This window comes from Lissotriton vulgaris, chromosome 6, assembly GCF_964263255.1.
Source record: "Lissotriton vulgaris chromosome 6, aLisVul1.2, whole genome shotgun sequence".
Classification (NCBI taxonomy): Eukaryota; Metazoa; Chordata; class Amphibia; order Caudata; family Salamandridae; genus Lissotriton; species Lissotriton vulgaris.
In genome coordinates, this window is record NC_141694.1 from 59,977,019 (window position 1) to 60,004,670 (window position 27,652).

Here is a 27,652-nt window from a genome sequence, read left to right on the forward strand (position 1 = left end):
GAAGACATATGCCGACTCAGGGCCAACTGGATAAGTGAAGTCATAGGCTCACCCGCCCAAAACAAAAAGAACGGGGTCATCACCATAGTGAGCAAGAAATCAAAGCTAGTAATAACAAACTCACAGGCATACACAGAAGGCAGGATGCTAGTGACAAGTCTAGCGAGAGGGGAAGAGCCCATACATGTAGCAAACATCTACGGTCCCAACACGGACGACAGGACCTTCTGGCACATGGTCGGAACACAGCTAGACACCCTACCGTTAGGGGAACTCCTTATGGTGGCTGGTGACATGAATCAAGTCTTAGACCCAGCCATTGACAGACACCCACTGAGACCGAGTCAGACAGCACATAAAGGGAACATCTTGAAGAACTTCTGCACAAAACTCAACCTCAAAGACCCATGGCGACTTCAAAACCCAGATGGTCGAGAGTACACATTCTACTCAACACCACACAACTCCTACAGCAGAATAGACTATATACTGATCTCAGACACACACACTCACCTAATCGACCAGACAGAAATAGGCCCACGAGCGATCTCGGATCATTCACACATCAGCCTTGCACTGACAGGCAAATACAATGAGAGGCCAACACGCAGGTGGAGATTTGACGATGACCTGCTTAAAAACACAACAGCCAAGGCAGAAATAGAGACAGCAATAAAAGAGTACCTCTCATTCAACGACACCCCGGACATAGATAGAGACTCACTATGGGACGCCCTCAAATCCACGACCAGAGGCATAGTACTCACCATCAAGGGCAGGCTAAACAGAGAAAGAAACAAAAAAATATCTGCCTTAGAACAGGAGATAAAAGATCTAGAAACAGGACACATAGCCAACCTGGAAGATAGGAACACTCTCACTACACTAACAAAAAAGAAATACGAACTAAACAGAATTCTCAGTGAAAGGGCAGGAACCTGGCTAAGAAAATACAAGGCCACAAATCTATGCACGGCCAACAGAGCAGGGAAGGCGCTAGCGTCCTACCTCAAACGCAAAAAAAAACAACACTCAATAGCTGCAGTCAGAGACAGCAAAGACAAATCCCAGACAGCAAACAAGGAGATACTCAACGCGTTTAGAGATTTCTACGCGCAACTCTACAAAAGGGATACCACCGTAGGCGGAGACGGAGGCAAGGAACTCCTGGAATGCATCACAACCCCAACACTGAACAGTGCCCAGCGAGAAATGCTAGAATCGAACATCACAGGTGACGAGATAGAAAAAGCGGTAGCCAGCTTCAAAGACAACAAAGCTCCATGCCCAGACGGATTCACTGCCAGGTTCTACAAACAGTTTCTACCATTACTCAAACCCACACTGACAGAAGTACTCACACACTGCGTCCACAAAGGCAGCATGACACCAACAATGGCAGAAGCCAACATCATAGTCATACCCAAAGAAGGCAAGGATACCCAGCACCCCAAAAACTACCGGCCAATATCACTCATCAATGTAGACTGCAAAATCTATGCAAAAATCCTGGCGACCAGACTGAACACTTACCTACCCAAGCTCATACACTGCTCGCAGGTAGACTACCTTAAAAACAGAATGTCCCACGACAACACCAGACTGCTCTGTCACATAATAAATCATGCCAGCAAGAGCAATAACGCAGCGGTAATGATAGCCTTAGATGCCGAAAAGGCATTTGACAGAGTGTCCTGGCCATTCCTAGACCAGTGCATGCAGAAATTTGGACTGGGACTCAACTACAGGAAGATGGTCCTGGCTCTATATAACGACCCCAAGGCACGTGTAGTGGTAAACGGGGGGACATCTGAGCTACTCTGCTTAGAACGCGGAACAAGACAAATGATGCCCATTATCACCGGCCCTCTTTCTCCTAGCGATAGAGCCACTGCTCAATATGATACGAACAAATAAAGACATAACTGGGATACCAATAGAGGGAGAAACATTCAAACTAGCAGCCTATGCAGATGATGTGCTAATAATAACTGAAAACCCAGAAGAGTCAATTAAAGCCCTCATGGACACCATAGAACAGTATGCACACGTATCAGGATATAAACTGAACAGGGAAAAATCAGAGTGCAAACCATTAAACGTCCACACCATGAAAACAGTACTAGGGACATCAGGGCTCACATGGCAAAAGAAATCCATCAAATACCTAGGCATCCTCTTTGAGAAAAACCTTAGGTCCACACTAGACCAGAACGAACAGGCAACACTACGTAAAATCAAAGAACGGACAGAGGGGTGGTCACCCAAATTCACCACATGGTGGGGAAGGGTAGAAGCGATTAAGAGGATGCTAACGCCGATAGTGAACTACATGCTTAACATGTTCCCACTGATTAACACAGCGGACTTCCACAAAAAACTAGACAAACTGCTCAAAACGTTCCTGTGGAAGGGCAAAAAGCCCAGAATTAGCCTACAAAAGCTGCGACTAACCAAAGGCCTGGGGGGGCTTAATATAACAAACTTTAAGATATTCCAAACGGCATGCATAGCAAAACAAGGACTACACTGGCTTACCCCTAAACAAGAATACACCCCGGCTTGGCTCTCGCTAGAGAAAAGGCTTCTAGGAGGCATGGAACCCATCGCACTACTCACCGCGACCAAACACCCCGCAATTAGGCAGAACCCTATACTAAGGAACACTAGGATGGCCCTCCTCAAGATAGACAGACTGCTAGACACAAGCGTAAAGAACTCGCAGCTGGAGTCCATATGGCACAACCCCAGAATCAAATATAGAGACAGAACACTAGACATACACTCCTGGTACAAACGTGGCATCTCCACAGTAAACCAACTACACCAACACGGCCCAAACACCACGTTTGACACACTCAAAGAGGAACACAGACTGGGGAACATAGAACTATACAACTACCTGAATATTAAGGTGGCGGTCAGCAAGGCAGACCTTAATAAGCACACTCCGGCTATCCTGCAATATGCAACCAACCTGAACAAACTAGGACATCAGGTAGCACACCTGTACAAAACCCTAAGTCCCAAATCCACCAAACTCCACCACAAGATCACAAAATACTGGGAAACACTGACAGGTAGAGAGCTCAGCGAGGAGGAGAGGACCGACCTCTGGTCATCCACGTCGAGAAAAAAGGTATCAACTACCCTAGACCAAACTAAATTCTGGCTAATACACAAAGCATACTGGACCCCCGCCCGCCTAGCCTCCATGGGAATCAGAGAAAGTGATTCCTGCTGGAACTGCAACAAACACACCGGAGATCTAGCACACCTTCTATTTCACTGCACCAAAGTCAGGAAGTTCTGGAACACGATAGGCACGCTGATAAATGACATGACAGGCGCCTCACTCCAACTGGAATTCCACAGCCTGGCAATAGGCTTCATGGCTCCCTCAATCAAAAACAAAGAGGACAGAGACCTGATAGATCTACTGCTGACAGCAGCAGTCAAGACGGTTCTGAACAACTGGAAGGGCACGGCGAAAGCCACATTCAAAGCATGGTTCAACTGGGTGACATTCCTAAGGGGAGCAGACACCATAACGGCCAAGCACACACAAACCCCCCCACAAGAAATGCGAAATGTGGTGATTACTGGACAACTACTTGTCCTCGCACAAGCCGCCGTAGCTATGGCAACGATGCCAAGGGAGCCCCAACTGAGCCAAGGAATGATAACAGGACACCGCCCCTTTACCGAACCATAACTACTACTCCTACCCTGTGCTTCTTCACTCTCTCTTCTTCTCTCTCTCAGCTCCGGGGACTAAGGGAATGGGCAAGTAGCAAATGAGTGTGTGACAATCAATAGACAGCAGGGGGGGAGAGAGGGGAAACAGAAGACTATTGAATGGAGGGCAGGAACTAGCGAAGGAACAGACTGCCGGAACTGTACAGCCAAAATCACAAGTTTTAAATGCCAAGATAATCGAATTACGTGCCTCCCTACATTTCCCTCCCACTCCCCCCCCTCCCCCCCCCCCCCCCCCACGGGCGTTTTTCTCCTTTTTCTTTTCTCTGTGAATTATCCTTCCCATGTATATGTTACGCACCATGTAAATATAATTTTCAATAAAAATGTACTGAAATAAAAAAAAAACATTTCAATACTTAACAATTTCAAATTACATTCTTTATAGTGTATCTGGATCTGAAGGAGAGGGGATAGTTGGTGGGACACAAATGTTACCCCAATATCTATTCCATTTGCCCCATACCTGTGCCCATTTCATGGGGCAGCCTCTTTCAATATAAACAGTTTTCACTTGCATCAGACACCAAACCATGTCCAACTTCCACTCTACCACTGTACGTGCTGCACTTGCACCCCAAAGTCTGGCCACGCTCCGTTTAGCTACCATCAGACCCAGTGTTGTCTATACCCTGCCAACTTAAGGTGAACAAAGCAAACACAAGGAGATGATGGACGGAGCGCTGAAACTTTTCAGACACTCACCCCCAGTCACAGTTCTTGGTTGAATCCATCATCATTCTTTAGCTCACTCTGCCACCACAGTTCAGACCCAGCTATAAGAAAATCAGTTGACCCTGTGCCTCTTAGGAACAGTCCAGCCCGAACTGGCAAGCCAGGTCTTACCTGGACCGGAAACAAGCATCCTGGGACCGGTTTCAGGGTAACACCCCTGATCAGCCAGGCTAGCTTGAATCCAGTCGCAAAGTGAGCAAGGGGCCCACGTCTGGGCATACCCTGCCAACTAACCATCCCTGGTGGTTCTAGGCAAACACGCAGGAAGGACACCGTCAGACTGGAGACAAAGAGGTACAAAAAAGAAAAAAACAAGGCAAAAGGCCTTTTCTTTCTATTGACCCAGGATCTAGAAGGGTAACCCTGTATCCATCAGAACTCTCACAACTTTACCCCAATTTAGGAAAGAGTTGGAGACACGCATCTTTAAAGACCACTACATTATGCTGTAGACCCAGCCCACAAACGAGCTACCACTCCTATCACACATTGACTGTGTCTTTGCTTTTGATCCTGTACAGCGCTCTCCTCTTTTTGCCTAGGTTTGCTCTACATAAAAAGCACATACATACACACACACAGCTAGCCATAAAGCCAATGCAATGAGGTCTTTCAGTGGTCTGATCTTTCCTTTCCATGCCACCACCACTGGACCATGCCCATTTACTCAGAGCACGAGGTGTTTGTCTGCCTTACTTACATTTAAGTACAGATAAACCTATTGTACAAACAGAAATTCCACATCCTGATTGACAGACATAAGGGTGATGGAATTATTTATTACGAAAGTTGCATTCAGAAAAAGTATTTCCACGTTTATACATGTGGGGTTAAATACAGGATTATGCGGCATCTGGGTGTGGCACTCTGCAGAATGCAGGTGAACACTACAAAATGTATAGTTTGTAAGTATCCACATACGTCCTCCAAGGCAGGGTCCCACTCTTGGCGAGCATACAAACTTGGGGGCATATTATCAAGGATCGGTTCTAACATTATCGCCATTTTATCGGCAGAAAACTGCTGATAAAACGGTGATAATGGGCTTGATAATACGCCCTTGTTAATTCCCATGTTCTGATGTTAACCTGGGCTTCTACGGGAATTAACAAGGGTGTATTATCCAGCCCATTATCGCCGCTTTAGCGGCAGTTTCCTGCCCATAAAAGCGGCGATAATGTATCGCCCTTGCTTGATAATATGGCCCCTAATCCTCTTAAGAGCAGGAGCAAGCTTGACCAAGGGCAGAGAAACACCCAATTTAGTAGCATGGCCATTGTTAAAATAATATGAGAACTTACTCGTGGAGCGTCACAGAAAGGAACAAAAGTCCTCGCTGTAACATAGCACAACTTTCTATTCCTTTGTTTATTTGTAAAGCGCCGAGACTGCCATTGGTGTGGCGCTAGAAGGTACAGCAGACATCAGACAGCGGCCTGCGTCACAGGGCTGGCCTTGGCTCTCATTCATGCGGCGCCGCATACTCTCAGGTGCCTGAGCAGGCCAGGCAGTCATAACATCAGGGTCACCGCAGGGCCCGGCACATGCACTGCAGGCAAGAACCAAACATGTTTTTCAAAGCCATAATTATGTTGGAACATAAACAGGCTGTAAGATGGGATCTGAGGCCAGAGAGCGGTGATTCTGTAAAGATGGTATCTGAGGCGGCACCTTCAAGAAAGAAAGGAAAGTGTCAGCTGGAGTAGGACAGAGGGGATGACACAACAAACCTATAGGGTGGCTGCCAGGTTGGTAAGACAAGACAGAAAACATAAACAGTGCCTTGTAAGAACAGCACCAAAACAAGGAGTGAAATAAAGCTGCTAGGAACAGACCGTGAGTAGGATCTGGCCAGGCGGCCATTGGGTTCACTGCCCCTTGATGACATAGAGGCCCTTATTCATTGGATTTTGGGGTAGGGCAGCGCGGCAAGTCAGATTGCTGCGCCGCCCGACGCCAAAGTGAAAGAGCAGGAATGCGCTGTATTTAAGCAATACGGTCCTCTCTCGTTGGGCTAGCGCTGTTTCGGCAGCTTCGCTCCAACGCAGGCACTCTTGCACCATGGTGCAAGGATCCCTTTGTTGCATCCAGGATTGTTTTTGTGCAGGGAGAGGCACCTTCCTGCACAAAAACAATTCTAAGAGACGTTTTCCTCTTTCCCTGTGTGTTTGAGGATGCAGGACACATAGAAAGAGGTATAAACATATTTCTCCTCATTATGCCTCACCTCATGAGGCGTACAGATTTGGTGCTTCCCCAGGTTTACAACACTTTGAAAATCTTGGGCAGCATCAAATGTCATGGGTGTTGAGGGGGAAAAACCACTGCAACGCCCATGGAACGCCTCCTGGGCGCAGGGTGAGGCAACGCTGCGATTTGTGCTGCACCGCCTTACCCAAGATTTAAGAGGCCACTCAAGGCCGTGCAGGGTGGCTTTGCCTGGCTTCATAAATCAAAATAAGAGCCGTGTGTCACACATGTACCACTATACATGGGGCAAAAGTGATGCAGGGTTCTCATAAATAAGCCCCCTAGTGTGCGCTGCAAGCCATGAGGGAGTTGGAATCGTGGCAGGGCCAACCTAGTATTCAATGCATCTGAGGCTGATACTCGGAGTGGGCTGATTCACAAAAGTAATCTGAGACAAAATCCTAACTTTACGAATTTCGGTATTCACAAGGTGCATTATCCTAACTCTATTTCTCCTAAATGCCCTTTGTGAATATCGCAAGTCGTTAAGTTAGGATTTTGTCCCAGTTAAACTTAAGTTTTGGTCTTAAGTTTAGCATCCATCTTTAAATGGGGTGATAGTTAAAGCTATTATTTTCAGTACTTAGAAAAAAAACAATATGACAAGCTTTATAAAAACAATTTATTGTTGATAAAATGCTGTTACCAGAACATATATGGGATAAAGTACCCCTGACATATCATAATATATATGAAATAAAGTACTCCCTGTCGAGGAGTTTGATGAACATTACGGAGGACAAGGCTGAAGGCTGAGTATCCTTTTCATTAAAGTTGCAGGTGACTTGCAATATCCTTAGAATGTACGCCAAGGGTGTACCTTATTCCTCCTAATACATGCCATCAATCTTGACACAAACTGTTTAAATCCTTCGTTCCCTGCTCTTATATGTTCATTGCAGACAAGAATAATAAAGCACAATCTGTACTAAAAAATTAAACACTTTAAAAAGCCCTTAGCAAATTTTGTAACAAAAATCGGTTTAATTAAGTCAGGTGAGAATCGCTGTAGCTCAGATGGTGCATGCAGAGATTCCTCCATTCATGCAGTGACCTATATTATGGGAAAGATACACATGTTTCCATAACTATCCGTTTTCTGCTGATAAGTTTTCCTTTTTAGAAAAAGATATTAGAAGAAGGAAACCCAGTTCCACTACCTTGTTTAAACTGTAGCTGTTACTATGCGGCCTCACCTTCCTTTCACCTTGGGGGCTAGCTCTTTCAGCAGGCATTGTGAGGACAGAACTCAACTGTAATAAGTTGTTAAAGTTGAGCAGCTACCCCAGGCGATTACAACCCGACTGTTCAAAGGGAATTAGACACAAGCATGTGTAGGGATTGCAGGCTCCCATTTATTGCAGGTAGATTATGTCAGTAATTAGACACTGAATTTTTTTTTTATTTTCCTTAAGCAAACATAAAATAGCTGTCAACACCATCTCTTGGAAAAGCTTGGTGCAATCTGATGGCAAAAGAATGATTCTGGGGGGGCGTGGCTTAGGAGCTGAAGATGGCGGACGTGTCTTCCTAGAGCTCCGCAGATCGCTCCTTCTCAGGGCCAATATCCTGCCGAATCCTGGACCCCAGCGACTGCCAGAGTGGGTCACCTGCAGCGTAACACACTGCAATCCTGTTGACGAGGTCCGGTGGTTGTGGGAGTCCGGGAAAGCCTCAATCTGTGCCTGACCTGTGGCGGCCACGCGCGGGGCCGTGAGCGGAGGAGGCTTGCTGCGGCCGCCATTCACCTTTCTCGTTGGCAGGACGTCTGCGGAGATGGCGGCCCTGTCTTGTGCGGCCTCTGAGGTGCATTTGCAGTGGCCTAGCTCCTGAGCAGTGGCTGATATCTACGATTGGGCGGACGTCCTACATCATTGCTGCAGCACCATTGCAGTGCCCCTCCCCCGGCCTTCCTGTGCATTGACGCTCGAGACAGTGGTGCTCCAGACCTGGCGGGCCCGTACAGGGCCTGGAGCTCTTGACCGCCGCTTAGCCCGGATAGCACCGAATGCCACCTGGGGCTGATCACCATACCCGGAGACTGCTATTGCTAGGGTGGTGGAGCAGGGGAGCGCCTAATGACTCAGTACGCCGATTCCTGACGTCTGTACATGGCCGGAGTTGGGGGCATTGAAGAGGCTGCCACTGGGTCATGGAGCTGGTGTTACCTGTGGCTCTGGGCTTTGACGGTGAGTGGTGGCTGTTTCCCCCTGTGTGGCACCCCGCAGCTGCCCCCTGCGCCAGCTCCTGGAACGAGAGGTGCGACGTACGGCCTGTGCTCCTGAGGCCACCTGACCTCCGGTGCACATTGCAGCTGGATTCCCACAAACGCAGCCGCCTCTTTCTTCGAGGTGAGAGCCTCCCTGCGTCGCCAGAGCTGAGCTGACAGTGGTTCTTCCCCGGACAGCCGGGGGCTGGTCCCGGACATCCACCGGAGGCCTTGGGAGGTGTGACTGCTGGGGACGCCGGGACGGAGCCTTATGATTGGACCCGGGATGGTTCGACACATACCGCTGACTGCCGCCCGCCTGTCTCCTGCTGCTTTCCTCGCTGTTCTTTCTCGCAGCTGGGGCCGGTTGGTGTGAGTCACTGCAGTCTGCCCTCTCAGCCGCCGTGGGCAAAGATAAGCATGGTGCGATGGCTCCCAAACAGAACACCATGGTTGACTATAACACCATCCCCACAGGGAAGGAGGCTGCACAGGGTCTGTCCTGAAACACGGCGACGTTGCTGGTGGCGATCAACCAGTCACGGACTGCTCTAGAGGCCCAGATTAGAGAAGTGGGCTCAGAGGTGTCTTTTCTCCGCCAGGACCTTCGGAAGGCAGTAGACCGGATCACCGAAGTGGAGACAAGGGTCTCCACTGTGGAAGACACTGTATCCACCCTTCAGCAGAAAGTGGACAAGCTTGCCATGGTTTCCCGGGAGCTGGTGGCGCGGGTCGAAGACGCAGAAGGTAGGGCCCGCCGCAACAATATCCGTTTGATGGGTTTCCCAGAGGGCTGAGGGGACGTTGATGGACAACTTCCTCTCGGGTTGGTTTAGGGCACTGCTGCCACCTGAAGGCATGTCCTCCTGGTTTTTGATCGAGAAGGCCCACCGTGCTCTGGCCAAGAAGCCGCTGCCTGGAGAGCGTCCGAGGCCAGTGATCGCTCGTCTCCTCAATTATGCCGATCGGGATGCCATCCTTTGATTTGCCTGGCTGCACATGGACAAATTGATTTTTGAATCTCACTCCATCATGGTCTTCCCGGACTACCCTAGGTTGGTCCAGCAGCAGCACCAGTCCTTCATTGCAGCCAAGGGACGACTTCGAGAACTGAACTTATCCTACGCGCTGCTGTTCCCCGCCCAGATGAAAGTGATCTACAATGGCAAGACATTCTTCTTTGACACCCTGAAGGAGGTCTTCGTGTGGACTGATGAGAGACAAATCCTCAGGCCTCACTCGCCACCCCCTGTGGACTCGGACTCCTCCCAGGGCTCGCACCGTAGTGGTCAGCAGGCAGAGACACAGCTACGCGACGCAATAGATCCCAATCCAACTGGCGTTCCCAAAGCCAGACAGGCCCCGGAGTCTGAGTAGCTTGGGTATTCAGACCTATCGTATCCTGTTCTTCTTCAATAGATGGGCGAAAACGCTGGTGGTGGCCCCATGCTGGGTTGCTCTCGATCCTATAGTTGGAGTCTCATACCAGCCCTAGAAGGTGTCGGACATAGCATGTCCTGATTGTTTTGGGTAATGTTGAGTGGTGGGGGGATCCATTGGGGGAACCGCTTGGGCCATCTTGTTTGGGGCCTGGGACGGGATTCCACAGTGACAGTGGACTTGTTGCTGGAAGTATGGGGTTGGGAAGAGGCAGGGGGTATCAGGGAGTTATTTGTTGCTAGTTCTAAGTTTTACGGACCATACGTGCAATTCCTTGCTTCGCCACCATCACATTGTCCAACACTACACACTGTAATACCTAGGAATGGCCCACACTACGGCTAACTCTCCAATGGGGGAACTCAACATTTTAGCCTGGAATGTGCAGGGCTTACTGAATAAGATTAAGCGGGCGGTACTCCATCCGGCAAAGCGTTATTCGGCCGATGTCCTGCTATTACAAGAGACACATCTCCTAGGCACCAAAGCCCCTTGCCTTTCCCGCTATGGTTTCGCCACGGTGTATCACTTACCAAGGGAGCGCGAGGCAATGCAGTTCGTATTCACCGCAGAGTGCAGCTCCAGGTTACACAGCATTGGTCAGACCCCGGAGGGCGTTTTACGGTTATCTCAGGCAGTATAGCTGGCGAACAGATCACAATTAGGAGTGTCTACCCACTCCACCGCTCGGTCATACATTCATAGACAATTTGATACAACTCTTGGGAGATCTCCCGGGAGGCCTGACGATACTGGGTGGAGACTGGAATGACGTTATGAATCCCTTAGATAGGTGGCGAGCTAGTCCGCCAAAAGTACCCCCCTCTAGATCCAAATTGCTCACACTGGCACATACACTGGGCTGGGCTGACTCTTGCCGGGCTTTTCACCCCTCGGAAGCTGAGTTCACATATGCATCGCCAGTTCACCACACCCTTTCACGCCTTGGCTATCTTTTCCGTCCACACAGCTATGTACACAGAGTGACACACACATCCATCCTGCCTCGGGGTCTTTCTGATCATTCGCCGGTTCAACTCAAGCTGCGCCTGCAGATTCGTCGAGCCCCATATCGGTGGCGCATGTCTCCATGGCTGCTCCGGGGTCAAGAGTACCAGGAGATGCTACATCAGGCAATTGCCGACTATCTTTTCTTCATTGCCGTAACTTCCCCGTCCTTGATCACACTTTGGGAGGCTCTTAAGCCCACGATTAGGGTGGCAGACATCAGTTATTGTACAGGGGAGAAGCAGCACCGGCTGGCACAGATCCAGGACCTGGAGGGAACTGGAGGACCGTCTGGTCCACCCGCAATCCCAAATGGTGGATAATTCAGAAACCTGCGCCTGTCGCAATATGCTACATGTGCAGCAGCAACTCCATCAGCTGCATACAGATAGTTCTAAAGAGGCCTGGTTGGCAACCCAATATAGGATATATCAATGGGGTGATAAGTCCAGCCAGATGCTCCATAGGCTTTGCCAGGCCAGAACATTCCCAACTCAGGTCCCTCTACTGAGGCCCTCAGACGGCGACATATGCGCCTCCCCTGAGGGTGTGTTTCAGGCCTTTGCCGATTTTTACGCAGTGCTGTGTGAGGAATGCAAGGTCATTGCTGAATCCCTTATAGATAATTCTTTTACAGATATTCCTCCTCGTCACCTCTCGGACGTGCAGCGTGATGCTCTGGACGCACCCATATCCCTCGACGAGCTTCAGGGAGCATTATCCCATACCCACCAGGTACGCGCACCGGGACCAAATGGGTTCCCGTGCGACTTCCTGCGCTTTCACATGGGGACTCTTGGACCGTGTCTGCTTAAGGCGCTACAAGAGGCCTCCGAGCAGTGCATTCAGCCCCCAGATTGGCGACATACCTAAATTGTAGTCTTCCTCAAGCCGGGCCGTCCTCCTGAAGACCCAGGTTCCTATCGTCCCATCTCATTGTTGAATTTTGAGCCTAAACTGCTAATCTTCATATCAGATCCTTGGGCCTCCGGGCCACGTGTGCTCCAAATCCTGCTGATTTTTGGAGAGACCTCTGGGTTATGCGCTAATCCGTCCAAATCTATTCTGTTCCCCATTTGCGGTGAGCAGAGGAGCCAGGCTTGGGCCTCGCAACTAATCGTCGCTGACGCGGGCTTTAAGTACAGGGGGTATATATCACGCGGTGTCCTAACGAGGCTTGGTCGCGCAATTTAGCCCGCTGCTCTATGCGGTCCATGACGAGACGATGGTGTGGTCCCACCTGCAACCTATCGCTATACAGTAGGTCTGCCATTTTCAAAATGGTGTCTTTACCACGCGTACTGTATCGGCTGCAGAATTATCCATATCCTATCCCCCGTCATGGTTCCTCCAAATTATTGCACTCCTGAATAGGTTTCTCTGGCAGGGGGGTGCAGTCTGGGTGGGGCTCACAACATGTATTCAGTCTATGTACTCCAGTGGGATTGCAGTGGCCGATATACGGGCGCACTACTAGGCTTTGTCCTTATTGGTAATCAATGAATGGTGGTATGGTTCTCAGGCTGACGAGCTCTTGGAGATGCACCTGTGCGCCAGGGAGAGGTACATAGACCTGAGAGGATTGTGGCAGCTTTCCCAGCAAACCCCAGAAGAATTTCGTTTTATCTCTACTGATGAAGGATGTAATCCAGAAACACATGTGTCTAGAGATTAACAGCACTAACCTGCACCAACTTTGGTGAAACACTCTGCAAAATTTCAAGTAAGCATTCAAATTGAACTACATGTACCAGGATGCAAAGGGGAGAACTGTGCTGGGAGGTGAAGCAGTGTGCTCCCATCGCCCTTCTGGTTCCCAGGTGGACCCGGCCATGCTGTGGAAAGGCTTTTCATGGCGGATACCCCGCTGCTCCACCTCTTGTACAGTAGCTCCCCCTGGCAGGCCGGACAGTTATTCAGATATGGAGGCGGGTGGTCCGGTCTATGGGTTGGTGGGGTATGCTAAACGGGGCTACTCCCCTCTGGCAGGGATCTCATCTCCGGCTTGTCTCATCATTAGAGGGATTTCGTAGGTGGGACGATATCGGGATACCCACTCTTGGAGATATTATGCAGGGATCCACACTTAAGTCCTTACAGAGGTTGCAGGAAGATTTCGACCTTCACAAATCACAGTTCCATAGGTACTTGCAGCTCCGCCATGCCCTACCCCCCCTGATATGATGCCTCAAGTCTCTACCCGAGTTTCACCCGTTGGAGGGTTGGTGGTTGATGTGTGTTCTGGGGGCCCACAAAAAACGGCAAATCTACCAAACGCTCACTACACATTCAAAAACAACATTCATTGGACCCGAGCGGCATGGGAGGCAGACTTGCCCGCTCTGACAGACGACGATTGGACCGAGGCACTGGCTAGCCCTAGGTACTCCGCGGTCTCCACTAGATACAGGCTGATACAATTTAAATATTTCCACAGGATATATTACACATGCCTCCGCCTCTGGAAGAGGGGGGCTATTCAGTCCCCCGCCGGTCTCCGCTGTGACTTGGACGAGGGGCCGTTTCTTCACACGGTGTGGAGTTGTGGGGCACTGCAACACTTCTGGTCGGGCGTCCTGTCTTGTATGGGGTGGGTATTAGCATGGGACATTCCAGCAGACCCTAGATTGACACTCCTTCACAGCACAGAAGACATTGGGGGAACAGATATAAAAGACACCTTCTGTTCTTGGGCCTTACGTTGGGAAAGCATGACATTGTACAGCACTGGAAGGCTACGTCCCCACCCTGTGTAGCGAACTGGAAGAAGGCCATGGATAGGTGTATGTCTGCGGAGGTTGCAGTGTTTCAGGTGAGGGGCTGCCCACAAAAGCATGGGAAGATCTGGGCCAGGTTGGCCAAATATCGGGGTATCGATTTGTCCTTAATGACGCAGCCCGTGAACCAAGATCCTCTTGATCGGCAGGTGGTAAATGACTTGCCAGTTTAATGTGATGGACTCATACAAATGTGGACGGAAAATCATTTGATGTGTATGTGCTATGTTGTTGATGGTATATATGGTGTGTGGTTGGAGGAGGAGGGTGGGGGCTGTTTCCGGTCTGATGTTCTGCAGACCTTTTGGGAAAAAAATATGCAGTATCTAGAGTTTTTTCAGTATGCCTTTGAACTGTATGTTGCTTGTCGGGCTTGACCCATCTGGTACTACAGAAAATCAATCAAATTTGTTGTTTGAAAAACAAAAATGAGGCTGGGAAGTCACACGACACGAGAGAGATGCTCTGTAACTGGGTCTTGCTGCTCATTTGCATGGAGCTATTTCAATGCCAGTAGCACTGCTGGCAGAGCGTAGCTCCTTGATGCCAGCTGTTTAAAGACAGTAGCGCTGCATAACTTTCGGTATCCTATTTTACTGATCCATCGTATCTTTAGACCTTTTATTTACCGGTGACTAAAGTGTCACTTATCATAGAAAACTTTACCATTTGCGTCATAGGCCCAAAAAGTGGCTGATTTTAGCACCAGTATTAGTTTTCAGGTTGATCATTTTGGGAGGTGCAGCAACTGCTCAGAGATTTATCGCCATGCTTTAATAATACAAATATTCCACCATTGGAAGGTTTACCAAATTCCCTGAGATGCACTGGCATTGTTTCACTTTTGGCGTCTTTGCACATCGCATCTCAGTCTCATGTCTCTGTCTCATGTAACGTTTCCCACTAGCCCCTACTCTGTGCACAGATCTTCTGATATTTTCAGAGCAGAGACGTGTTTCTGGGAGGATTGTATTACGAAAACAAAGCCTACATTCTGCATTCTTTTGCACTATTGTAGACTTATTACAATATGAAGTTGTCACTTTGACCTACTGCGCATACTCGTGGGCTTGGTTGGTGAGGAGAGAAGTTGGTCTCTCACTCTCAGCGAACCCCACCCTGATGAAGAACAACTTCCACAACAGCATGAAAAACATCTTGACATGGAAGAGAGTTAACTGCCTTAAACTCAACATGGACAAAACAGAAGTCCTAATCTTCGGCAGACACACCGCCCTTGGGAATGACTCCTGTTGGCCAGCAGAGCTTAGACCTACTCCCACATCAAAACACCACACCCGTAACCTCAGCATCATACTGGCCAGAATTCTCCATGAAAAGTCAGAATGCCGCTGCCGCAGCCTGTTTCCACATGATTTGCATGCATCGTGAAATCTCCAGATGGCTTCCCATCATTTGCAGGAAAACTGTGATGCAGGCCCTTATCACCAGCCGGCTCGACAAGAGCATCACACTCTATGCAGGCACCACCTCTGAACTCATGCAACAGCTCCAGACAACCCAGAATGCAGCAGCCAGACTGATCCTCAACCTGCCCAAAAGGACACACATCACCCAGCACCTGAAAGACCTCCACTGGCTCCCGATCCAGAAGAGATGCCAGTTCAAGCTCCTGACCCCCGCCTACAAAGCCCTCCACAACCAAGGACCACACTACATGAACCACCACCTGATCTTCCACCAACCAACCAGAAACCTCCACTCCACACACCTTGCCCTCGTTCAGACATCACGTATCTGCCGCAGCGCCACCGGAGGACGCTCGTTCTGTTACATCGCCAACAAATCCTGGAAACACTCCTCCTCCAACTCCTTACTTCACCATTGCTGAACCACTTCAGGAAGGGACTCAATAGCTGACTCTTTAACTGATACCTGCAGCACAGCGCACACAGCCGTGATATACAAATACTGCTTGATTGATTGATCGAATGGAAGTCTGTGGGCCAGCAGAACAACCTTATGCCCAGCACAAAGCCGAGGAGACTGTTAGGCCAATCACAACATCAGACACACAGCCACAAAGTGACATTGGCTACCGCTCTCGGCTCAAGAATTATGGGGGTGTATTTTCAAATGTTGGCAGGCGAGGAACACTCCACTTCACTGTAACCTAGCATGCACTTCTCATGATGCCTCATGGCTTTATTAGCAGGGGATAGAAAGGGTACACGGCAACAAGAAACTCCCGAATAGGACCCTACTCAGCCAATTTAGCCCTGAAAGAAGCCTTGAGGGAGCAGCAAACAACTCTCTCACTGGTACATAGTTTCAGGGGTGTAACACTAGCCTCTGCAGCTCCAGTAATGAAAGGGGGTGGAGAGCACGCCTCGGGGGGCCCCTTTCAGCCCAAGACATATGAATATCTCTCCGATTTTGTAGCCTAAGGGACCCCTGCCTTCCTTTGCTGGGGCACCATCATTTTGTGGCAGCCCATTGATTTGTTGTTGAGGGACACTGTGCCAGGCTGTGAAGCATTGAAGCATTTCATGAGCTACTCTTTAGACCTGCCTGCGAAAGAAATGCCTTTTAGGGGAGATATTTGGAACATTGGGCTATAACGTTAATCATCTTGCCTCCTTTTCAAACAAAAATTATTTGTGGGCAACTTCACAAATTCCCCAAAGCTCCCTAGAGAGCCAGGCTCGTTTGCCGCGCTGTGTGCTGGCAATATGGTGCTATGGCACAACTTCCAGGGCTGGTTTTCTCTCCTAGCCCATCATTGTTTATCCGTTGACCTACAGTCAACCTTGAAAGTGGAAAACAAGCAAGTATTAATAGAGTAGAGCACCATAGAAAGCTCTTTCCCTCCTTATGAATGAAATATTTAGGGCCCACTTTAGAGTTTGGGGGATAGGGACTCCGGCACAACTGTGCCGGAACATCTACCATATTACAAGTGCCATGTACTATGATGAGGTTGTATTACCACGGACGCATTTGTGACGGAGTACCCTGTCTGCCAAAGTCTAATTAAGGGTATTACCTTCTTATTGATATAACCATTGCGATGGCCCATTATTTGGCCACTTTTCAAACAACATGTACTTGTATAATAGTTTGCAGAATTGTGCTGTTTGCAGAGAACTGAAAACCAGGTTTCTCAGAAAGTAACTCATGCACTCTACTAATGAATCCGGCAACGGTACTCCTGGGTAACTACAGATCTTACTTCACATATACAGTAACTGAGCCCTTCACAGTGGCGTAGCTGTAGAGGGGCAGTCCGCCCCGGGCAGCACTCTTTTAGTGGGCGGCGGAGGTGAGCAAGTCGGTTCTGTCGACTACCACCATCGCCCGCCCTCGAGAACAAGTCTTCCGTAGGCCGCTCTTACCTGCACCGGGCGCAAACTTAGTGGCGGCCCGAGGTGGCAGTTGGGCTAGCTACACTACTGGCCTTTCAAACAGTCTGTCATAGCCACTGATTGTGTCATATCTTCAAGATTGCCTTCTGAAGGACGCAGGACTCTTTACAACATCTCCTTATCCTTCAGGACTGGCACAACCCTACTCCTATTGGGAAAGAGCTAAAGAGCCACCTCTTTAATTTTGTTACTCAGTAACATCTATAAACAAACTTGAGGCTTCAAAGTAAGAGGTAATTGTGTAGATCCTTCAAGGTTTTCCTATGGAAAGTAACAGTTGAAATAAAAGAATAATGAAATTTAGGTAAAAAAACACAACCATTTGTGCCTACATTTTCCCCTGTAACTTCTAACTATGGTAGATTTTTGAAAGCTATATACTGTTACCTCCGCTGGGCCCTTCTGGTTGTGGGGTTATATGAGGCTTGTACGTTCACCAAGTATCCGAGGTACCCAGAGCCAATAACTGAATTGCACCTTGTAATGTTTTTTCATTGTGTACCGGGTATACAGTAATTCATTTGGTAAAATATAGAGTAAAAGTCGGTATCAAGGAAACCTATGTATTTATGAAATTAGAGCAAGATATGGAGTTTAGTGCAGTAGTGGGTATTTGTGCATCTCTGAATTTGTGGGTACCCATATTAACATTTGAATTAGAGGGTATTGTCCAAAATGACTTCTTTTTTATACACTGTCTTACATTTCGAAGGCAGAAATGCATAGAAAGACAAATAGTGATAACACTTGTTCTACTATTTTGTGTTCCTGTAAGTCTCCCAATAAAAATGGTACCTTACCTGTGTGGGTAGGCCTAATGTTTGCGACAGGAAACTGTCCAAACTGCAACAGGGGCACATCACATTTTTCCAATGAAAACTGACCCTTTTTTCGCAATGAGCCTAACTGTGGGTTTTGAGCCCTAGCTCAGCCGTAACCAAGGGAAAACTAGCAAACCTGTACATTTATCAAAACTAGACACCCAGGGGAATCCAGGATGGGGGGACTTGTGTGGCTCTCACCAAGTTCCGTTGCCCAGAATCCCTTGCAAACCTCAAACTTTGTAAAGAAAAAACATTTTCCTCACATTTCTGTGATGGAAAGTTCTGGAATCTGCAGGGAGCCACAAACATCCACCCAGCATTTCCTCAATGCTATCGATAAAAATGGCACGTCACTTGTGTAGGTAGGCCTAGTGCCTGCAACAGGAAATGGTCCAAAACCTATTGTGGAGACATCAAAATAATTTATCACGAAACAGCCTAGCGCTGGACCACAAACGCAGGTGCCCCTCTTGCAAAGCATGGACAGTTTTTTCATCAATATTTTCACTGCAAATGTTGCAGTGATATTATCAATGATGTCATAGAAGATGTCATGAGTGATGTAATATGTGGGGTAATTAGCAGTGTATGACGAGGGCAGCCAACCCTGCAGCCATGCCCTGAGGCCATCCCCATAAAGGCAGTCAATCCCACGCTGTGCTGAGCCTTGTGGGCTACCCCCACATGCGGCCAACCCCACGCTGGGCACAGCCTTTGGCGGAGATTGGCCTGAGGACCTGGACCTAGGAACCCAATCCCGCAGGGCCTTTTTTTATATGGGAGGGAGCTTCGTGGCCCCCTCTCCGAACCTATTATGGCCCTGAAGACGCCATCGCCTAAAGCCATATACATTTTAAAGGGAAGGGAGCCACATGCCTCCCGTACCTCATTAGGCCTTGGGGTCCCTATTCCCCAGAGCTGTTTTCTTAACTACAGAGAGGGGGCGCATGGCCCCCTCCTAGACACCTATCTTATTAGGCCATAGTGATCCCATCCACCAGGGCCACTACTTCAAGTAAAGGGGAGGGGGGACACACAGCCCCACTCCCAAGGCTTATAAGGCCCTGGGTACGCCATTCCCTAGGGCTGTAGCTTTTCATTAACGGAGAGGGGGTACTTCCTAGCCTTGTTAGGCCCTGGGGACACCATCCCCCAGGGCCAAACCTTTAATTATTCCTGATTTATAGTTACCTTAGAACACGAGTAATAGTTACCTATACCGATTAACCCTAGGCATAGTGGGGCTACGCGGAGTGCCATGGAGTTGAGAACAAACTCCATGATACTCCACGTGGCTCCGCTACTCCACCCACCTACCACCCGCCCTGTTAGTAAAACTTTTTAAAAATGAGTTAAAAGTAAATAAAAACACCTTACCTTAGCTGCGGCTTCCCCGGGCTGCCCTCTTCCCCTTCATCGCTTTCTCAGCGAAAACTGCACATGCGCGGGTGCCCATGGATGCACATTTCTCGCAGGGGCTGGACAAATCCGCTCCACCGCGGAGTGTGCAGACATTTGCCTACTCCAGGTTCTCCTCAGAACGTGGAGTAGGCAAATCTCCGCACACTCCCCGGGCAGAGCGGAGTTCTCCACCCACGGTTAATACCGATAACTGGGGAATTTCAGTGTTTTTGGAGTCGAAAATGTTTCGTGTTTACTGAATATTTCACTTAACTACAAGGTTACTTCAGGAAAAATATATATATTGCCCAGGGGCAGTCGCCAATATGTAGTTATAGTTAGGTCAGCATTTCAACAGGAAATGCGTCTTTTGTGTTGCTAATAACTTTGGTCCCGTTTGATGAATCTTCACGAAACTTTCCAAAAAGGTGTTCTGTTTTGTCTAGTCTTTGAATTAAATGTTTCAGGGTGATTCATCAAGCAAGTGCCAAGAAAAAAGAAATCCCAAAGCATTTTCCATAGACTTCTTCAAGAAGCACTACAGCAAAAACTGCTGAATGGAATTACACCAGATTTGCCCGCAAGCTAGATCTTGGTACGCAAATTGTGATTTTTGTGATCTGGTGTAAAACCATTCAGTAGTTTTTTGAGAATTTAAGGTTAAAAAATAACTGTAAATCTGGATGTCTGGGTCCTCAAGAGGCTCAAGAGAGTCTCGCAGGAGCACCAGTTTAAAACTGGAGTGCTCTGATTTGCTCAGGGAGCTTTTTTCCTTGGGCTATCACTCACCATGGGAGTCAGACTCTCACGGGAGTGAGCGCTTTGATTGGCTGACAGAAACATGAGAAAAAGCTTGTTGGCAGCCATTATTATTAGTCTTAGACTTAGTCCCCTGTCCTAAAGGTAAAAAAAAAGCTAAATAACGTAAGTGGGAACTGTAGGGATTCTCTGAACCCTAGGGCCCATGGGAGGGACCCAGAGAGACACCCTCTGGGGTGAAAATGCAAAATCCAATAGGTAATTATTTCTGCAATCCAGTAGTTCTCTCATGGGCCCGGGAAAAAAATGGCAGCCCCGGGGCGCATTGTTTAATTAAGGGGAACCCATTCCCGGGCTCGATTCACTAAATATGGGAAGGAGGTGCTTTCCCCCATTCCCAAGCCGTATTCAGCTCCTGGGACTTTATCCCCCTCGGTCCAATTCACTAAATATGGGGAGGGGGCCACGCGGACTCTCTTCCCCTTTAATAAAAATACAGTCCACTGTTCTCCCTTTTAATTGCTGCTGAGTATGCAAAGGTGGCAAGTCACCTACAAGCTCCACCCATTTGGCCTGGCCCATTCCACGTTAGTAAAATAAATCCAAAAAAGTAAATCCAGTACTTGTATAGCGCACAAAGGGGTATCTCGGCGCTGGGGGCCCTTGGGAAGATTAAGCGAGCTATTGCCCAGAGTTGCATGGTGCTGGGCAGAACCCTGCCGCCAGAGCCGGGATGGAATCATGATCCCCAGCGTCCAGCATTAGTTGCCCTGGCCGCAGCGCCACACCTCTCCCATGCATCGGTGTTCCCAACATTTTCCTGGCTGATGGACAGTGTGTTTTCTTTAAATTTGTATGTTGAAAAACGATCTGAAATCCTTGATGGAGGTGGATGCATCGGTGATTTACTGCAGCACAAATTCTTCTGTAGTTACTGTCCAAGATGAATGGATTCTTTCTTGCCATCTCCTGGTCTGGCAGCATAGTCCACGGTGCTCCCTTTTAATTGCTGCTAAATATGCAAAGGTGCCTTATCAACTACAAGGTCTGCCTGTTTGGTCCTGCCTCTGCCATTTTAGTAGTAAGCAAGTGTGTTTCTGCCATCTTCCAGGCTGATGGACAATGTGTTTCTTTACAATTGAATGTTGAAAAACAATCTGAAATCCTTGATGGAGGTGAATGCATTGGTGATTATTGGAGCATAATCTGTTCTGTAGTTACTGTCCAAGGTGACTGGGTTATTTCTTGTCATCTTCTGGTCTGAGAGCAGAGTCCACTGTTCTCCCTTTTAATTACTGCTGAGTATGCAAAGGTGCCACGTCACCTAGAAGTACCGCCTGTTTGGCCCCGCCCCTACCACATTACCAGTAAAAAAACAGTGCTAGCTTCGGGTGAGTTGGCCAGGCCAAGGCCCTGTTGCCAACCCCTTGTTGTGCACAGCCAAAGGTCATGTATAGTGTGGGGTTGGGTGCTTTTGTGGGGTTTGCTGCAGGCCAGGCCCTGTGTATAACCCCCTGCTGTGCATGGCCAAAGACAGTGCGCAGAAGCGGGTTGTCTTAAAGCGGATAAACATTACAAAGAATGGCAAGAGAGTGCCCATGGGGAAGTAATTCTAAGGACTAGATTTCTTTTTCAAGAGACATTCCTGATCATGTATCAATAGATAAATGGTATAATCTCTTGGGACATGTTTGTAGACTGTGTAAGACCAGAGGCCATTTTGCTAACAGAGGAAATAGATATAATAGAGGTAGTAGTAACAAAACGTCATTGAAACCGATTAAGGAAAATTCTCAAGGGGGATGTTTGATAAAGGAAGAAGTTATTTTAGAAATTTTGGTAGTGCCTAAATAAAAAGGTTGCCCCACTGTGCATCATAAAAATAGGAGGACAAGAAAGTTTCAGTGATGGCAGAATCAAAAGCAAGGCACATATTAATAGGAGATTGCTTGACCGGCAGATTTACCAATGTCTGGCTAGCTATCCCAGTTATAAAATTAGTAGGCTATGGCAACAAACCCACTAATGTTGTGGGATATTTTAGAATTCAAAGGCAAATCAAGTGAGTTGGAGATATATGTTGTCAAGAAAGGTTCTTGCTTGTTGGTTTGTACACTGCAAAGGGATTTTATGATGTCATCCAATCCCAATCATCCTGATCAGGTCTAAGGCTATAGTGATCATATAGCAGAGGCTCATAATAGTGATAGTGCAGAGCAGTGGAATAAGTGGTTTACTAAGTGTTTCTCATCAGAGTTGGGTTTATCCAAAGATTTTTCTCACAAAATTATATCGCAAGATGGAATCACTCCTAAGGCTCATAAGGTACATCTATGAGAAATGCTTTGACAGAAGAACTGAAGAGATTATGTAAAGAAAATATTTTATTTTTTTGTGTTTAAGAATTTTAAATAATTTTTCAAGAAAAGCAAACAAAAAGATAAAAGCATTCACAAATTATAAACCATATTACAAATTATAGATAAGCAAGTAATATGTAACTACAATATATGGAGAACAATTGATGGAAAAAGAAAAAAGGAAGAAGAAAAAAGAAAATAGAGGTAAAGGAGGAAGGATAAAAAGAGAAGAAGAAATAGAGTGAACTAAGACATTATATGATAATAGAAAGAAAAGAAGAGTTAGCGCATAGGAGCATGTTTAGGAAGATAAGATGTGAATGGTAGCCAGAGGAGATCAGATTAAATTTTTTGAGAGAGAATCGAAGAAGAGACATTGTTCATTACAAATAAAGGGGCATATTTACAATAACTGGTGCATCCCTGCAAATCAGCAGGGATGCGCCTGTTATTGTGCGCCACAACTCCACCATCATGGATGCGCCGCATTTACAATGCATCGCACCATGGTGCAAAATCGGCACAGATGCGTGAAGCATCTGTGCCGTAAAAGTGACGCATTGCATGAGTTGCGTCGCAAGCGCGACGCAGCTCCAGCAATGCTCTGGGGGCCCTATCTAGTTAATGCTGCGTCAATCCTTACGCCTGCTTCAGGCAGGCGCAGGGTTTTGACGCAGCATGGGCTTAAAAGTGACTGAGTGAAATCTTGTATATTTCACTCAGCCACTTTTAGGAGGAGTTCCTGCGCCGGAACGCCCCCCCTGCACAGGAACGCCTAGATGTGGCGCAGGGCGTTACAATGTGACGCATCTCCCAGATGCGTCATGTTGTAAGTACCCCCGCAGCATGGAGCAGGATTTGCGCCGCCGTTGCGTCACAAAAGTGACGCAACAGCGGCGTAAATGAGGCGCAAGGGGCTTGTAAATCTGCCCTCAAGTTCCACCAAGTCAATGAATATATGTTGGAATTATCTTTCCAAGAAGATAAAATAACTTTGAATGCTAATGCAATAAAATGATCAACCAATAAAGAGATAAAAGAGGAGTCATCAACATCAGGTGAGGATGAACCTAAAAAAACATTTTGTAATGATAATGTAATGTTACATTTAAAGATTTCCATGCAAGTAGACCAAACAGATTTCCAAAATATCAGTACATTTGGACAATCATAAAATTGATGTATCAAAGTGCCGGTATTATTAGAACAGGACCAGCATAATGGAGAAGAGGAGGGGGAACATTTGGAAATACAAACAGGTGTAATAACAGATCTATTGTAAATAAAATAACAAAGATTGGGTTATACGAGCAGCGGCAGAAACTTTAAGTAACTTAGACCATAATTTGTCCCAGTCCGAAATAGAGAGTGAAAGGGACAAGTCTGTTTCCCATGCAAGTTCCATACGGGATTTAGGTCTTTCAGTAATATGTAACGACAATAGTTTATAGACAAGAGCGGCTGTAGGTCTGTGCAGCTGAAATAAACTGTATAATGGAGTAGGTGGAGTAAGAGAGGGTGTAGCATCAGGAATTTCAACAGTTGCTCACTGTGATTGTAAAGCATTTGAAATTAAGGCATATCCATTGAGGAAAGTGCTAGGAAGATGAAACCGAGATTGTAATTCGAGAAAGGGAATAACAGCGTTTCGGTGAATTAGTTGATGTACAAAGATAATACCCTTCTCCAACCAGTGTTTGTAATAGAATGATTTACCCTTATATTTGCGAAATGTATTGTACCAGGTAGTAGAGGATAAAAAGCATTGGAATTCAGTTAGACCAGTGGTGAATGTATTATATAATATGTTTTGGGAATACTTCAAAATAGGGTTATTCGATGTGAAAGTACAATTGGACATATATATTACATTCCGAAAGGAAAAATCCTTCAATGATGAGCGTTCAAAAACAATCCATCTAGGTATAGGGATATCAGCAAAGTCATAAGATAAAGCAAAGGACTGTTTAATGAAAAAGGCCAAGTGATAAGCTTTAAAATCGGGAAAACGTACGCCACCCTCGGATTTAGGGCGTGTAAGTTTTGTAAGGGCGATTCGTGGATGTTTCTTATCCCATAAACATTTTGTACAAATGGAGTTAATTTGAGAAAAATATGTGATGGGAATTCGAATAGGCAACATAGATAGTGAATAGAGGACATGCAGCACAATCATCATTTTGATAGTATCTAACCTATCCCACCAGGAGAGATATAGGGGGGACCAAGTAAGCAGGAGTGATTGAATTTTAGTGACTAGTGCATCGAACGTATGTCTAATCGTGGAGAACAAAGACAGAGAACCAAATACCAAGGTATTTTATTTTTGTCGGGCACCATGCAAAATTAGTGTCATTAAACATATATTGGTAGCACAAAGAATTCAGAGGTAGAATTTCTGTCTTAGAGAGGTTTAACTTATATCCAGAAATGCTGGAGTATAGCCGAACCTCATCGAAAAATGGAGGGAGGTAAGAATTGGGATTAGACATGTAAAGTAATATATCATCAGCATAAGCTGATATTTTCGTTTCTATGGAATTATGTATGAAATCAGAAATATGAGTATTAACACGTATGCATTCAAGGAAGGGTTCAAGACATAAAACAAATAGAAGGGGAAAAAGGGGGCCTCCCTGGCATGTACCTCTAGATAAAGAAAAAAATCTGCAGAAGTGATTATTTACAAAAATACTCGCGTGTGGGCAGGAATATAATAAATTAATATATTAAATAAACGTAGGGCCCAAACCAAACCACTGGAGAGTTCTAAACATAAATTGCCAATTAATACGATCAAAAGCCCTTTCGGCGTCTAAAGACAACGCTGCAAGAGAGGATTTAAATGTTTTTCCATGAGAAATAATATTTGCAAACATTCGAGCATTATCCACTGCTAACCTGCCCTTTACAAATCCAACTTGATCAGTCTTAACCAATAATGGGATAATACTTTCAAGACGAGATGCAAGAATCTTAGCAAATATTTTACAATCATAGTTGATTATTGATATAGGGCGGTAATTTTTATAAAGGGAATTATCTTTGTCAGGTTTAGGAATGAGAATGATTAAGGTATCCATAAAAGAACCAGAGGCCTTAGCATCATCAATAAAAGAATTAAACAGTGTCAAAAGTTTGGCAACAAAAATGGAAGCAAAAGTAGAGTAACATTCACCAGAAAGGCCATCAGTTCCTGGTGCTTTTGATTTTTTCAAGATTTAATGGCATTAGATATCTCTTGGACAGTAACCTCTCCCTCTAATGAGTTGAATTCATCAGGCATGGAGGGAGGGGAGGGAAGGCCCTTAAAATGTTTTGATTAGAGGGATTGGTGTCATCAGATTAAAGTGTCCAATAGTATTCATGAAAAACATTAGCAATGTCTTCATCTGAGGATCCCAAACTGTTAGTGGATTCATTAAAGATGGGTCCAATATTTTTGCTTTTAGATTTGATTTTCAAGTTGTTGGCTAATATCTTACCAGGATTATTTTGGCCTCCATGATATTTAGATTTAATTTTAAGAAGGATATTACAAGCTTCTACTGTCACAAGTTTGTGAAGTTCAGATTTGGCCTTGATCAACTCATAAAGAGTCAAGGAGGATTTTGAAGTGCAATATTTGTGCTCCAATAATTTAAGCTGTTGTAGGAGATCTGTATATTTATTTCCAGTAATTTTCTTTTTTTTAAACGTATGAAATAGTAAAGGCACGGAAAGAGGCCTTAAAGGCATCCCAATTATTGGAAATAGAAGAGTCTGATGGATTATTGAACTTGAAAAACTCATTAATAAAAACAGAGGCTTCTTTAATGAAAATAATATCCGATAATCGAACGTTGTTAAGCTTCCACCTGCTGAATTTTGGGGAACTTAAGGAAAGGTCCAAAACAGTATGGACTGGTGCATGGTCGGAGATGAAAATAGACCCAATTTCCGATGATTGAATAGATAGAAGTAGGGATCAATCCTGGAACGTGTTTGATGAACATTGGAAAAAAAGTACATTTGAGAGAGTTACAAGTCTTCCAAACATCAAACAATGAACGAGAGTCAATGGACGATTAGAATGCTTTGTGGGTTTTATCTGGATTAAACTTACATTTAGATTGTCTGTCAGAGAAGGGGGCAATCCATTGGTTAAAGTCACCAGCAATAACATTATTAGGGCAATCAATGGAGGAGAGTAAGATCTTAATGTCATTCCAAAATTTAGGATCTGGTTTGACTGGGCCATAAATATTCAATAAGACCAGATTCTTATTTTGTATAACAACCTTGGCCATTACCCATCGTCCATCAGCATCATTTTGTGTAGATAAAAATGTGTACAGATAACGACTTAGGAAACAATAAAGCAACAGCCCCTATTTTGCTAGAAGCAGGAGAATAAACAACTTGACCCACCCACTGTCTTTTTAACTGAAGCGATTTTGCTTCAATACAGTGTGTTTCTTGAACAAAAGATACCTGAGAATTTACTTTGGATAAATGAGATAGTACCTTTTGTCTTTTGACGGGGTTTCCAAGACCACGAACATTCCATGTGACAAAATTACATATGATGGAGGGATGGGGGGGTAATACACGTAAAGAGTGGATACACTTCAGGGATACAGCTAAAAAGAAAAAAACACCAAATATGAGATGAATAAAAGAAATATGCTACAGAACAGCAAACAGTACTAGTGGACACAAGCAATGAATTAAACATCATCTAATAAAATGAACTGATGCACAT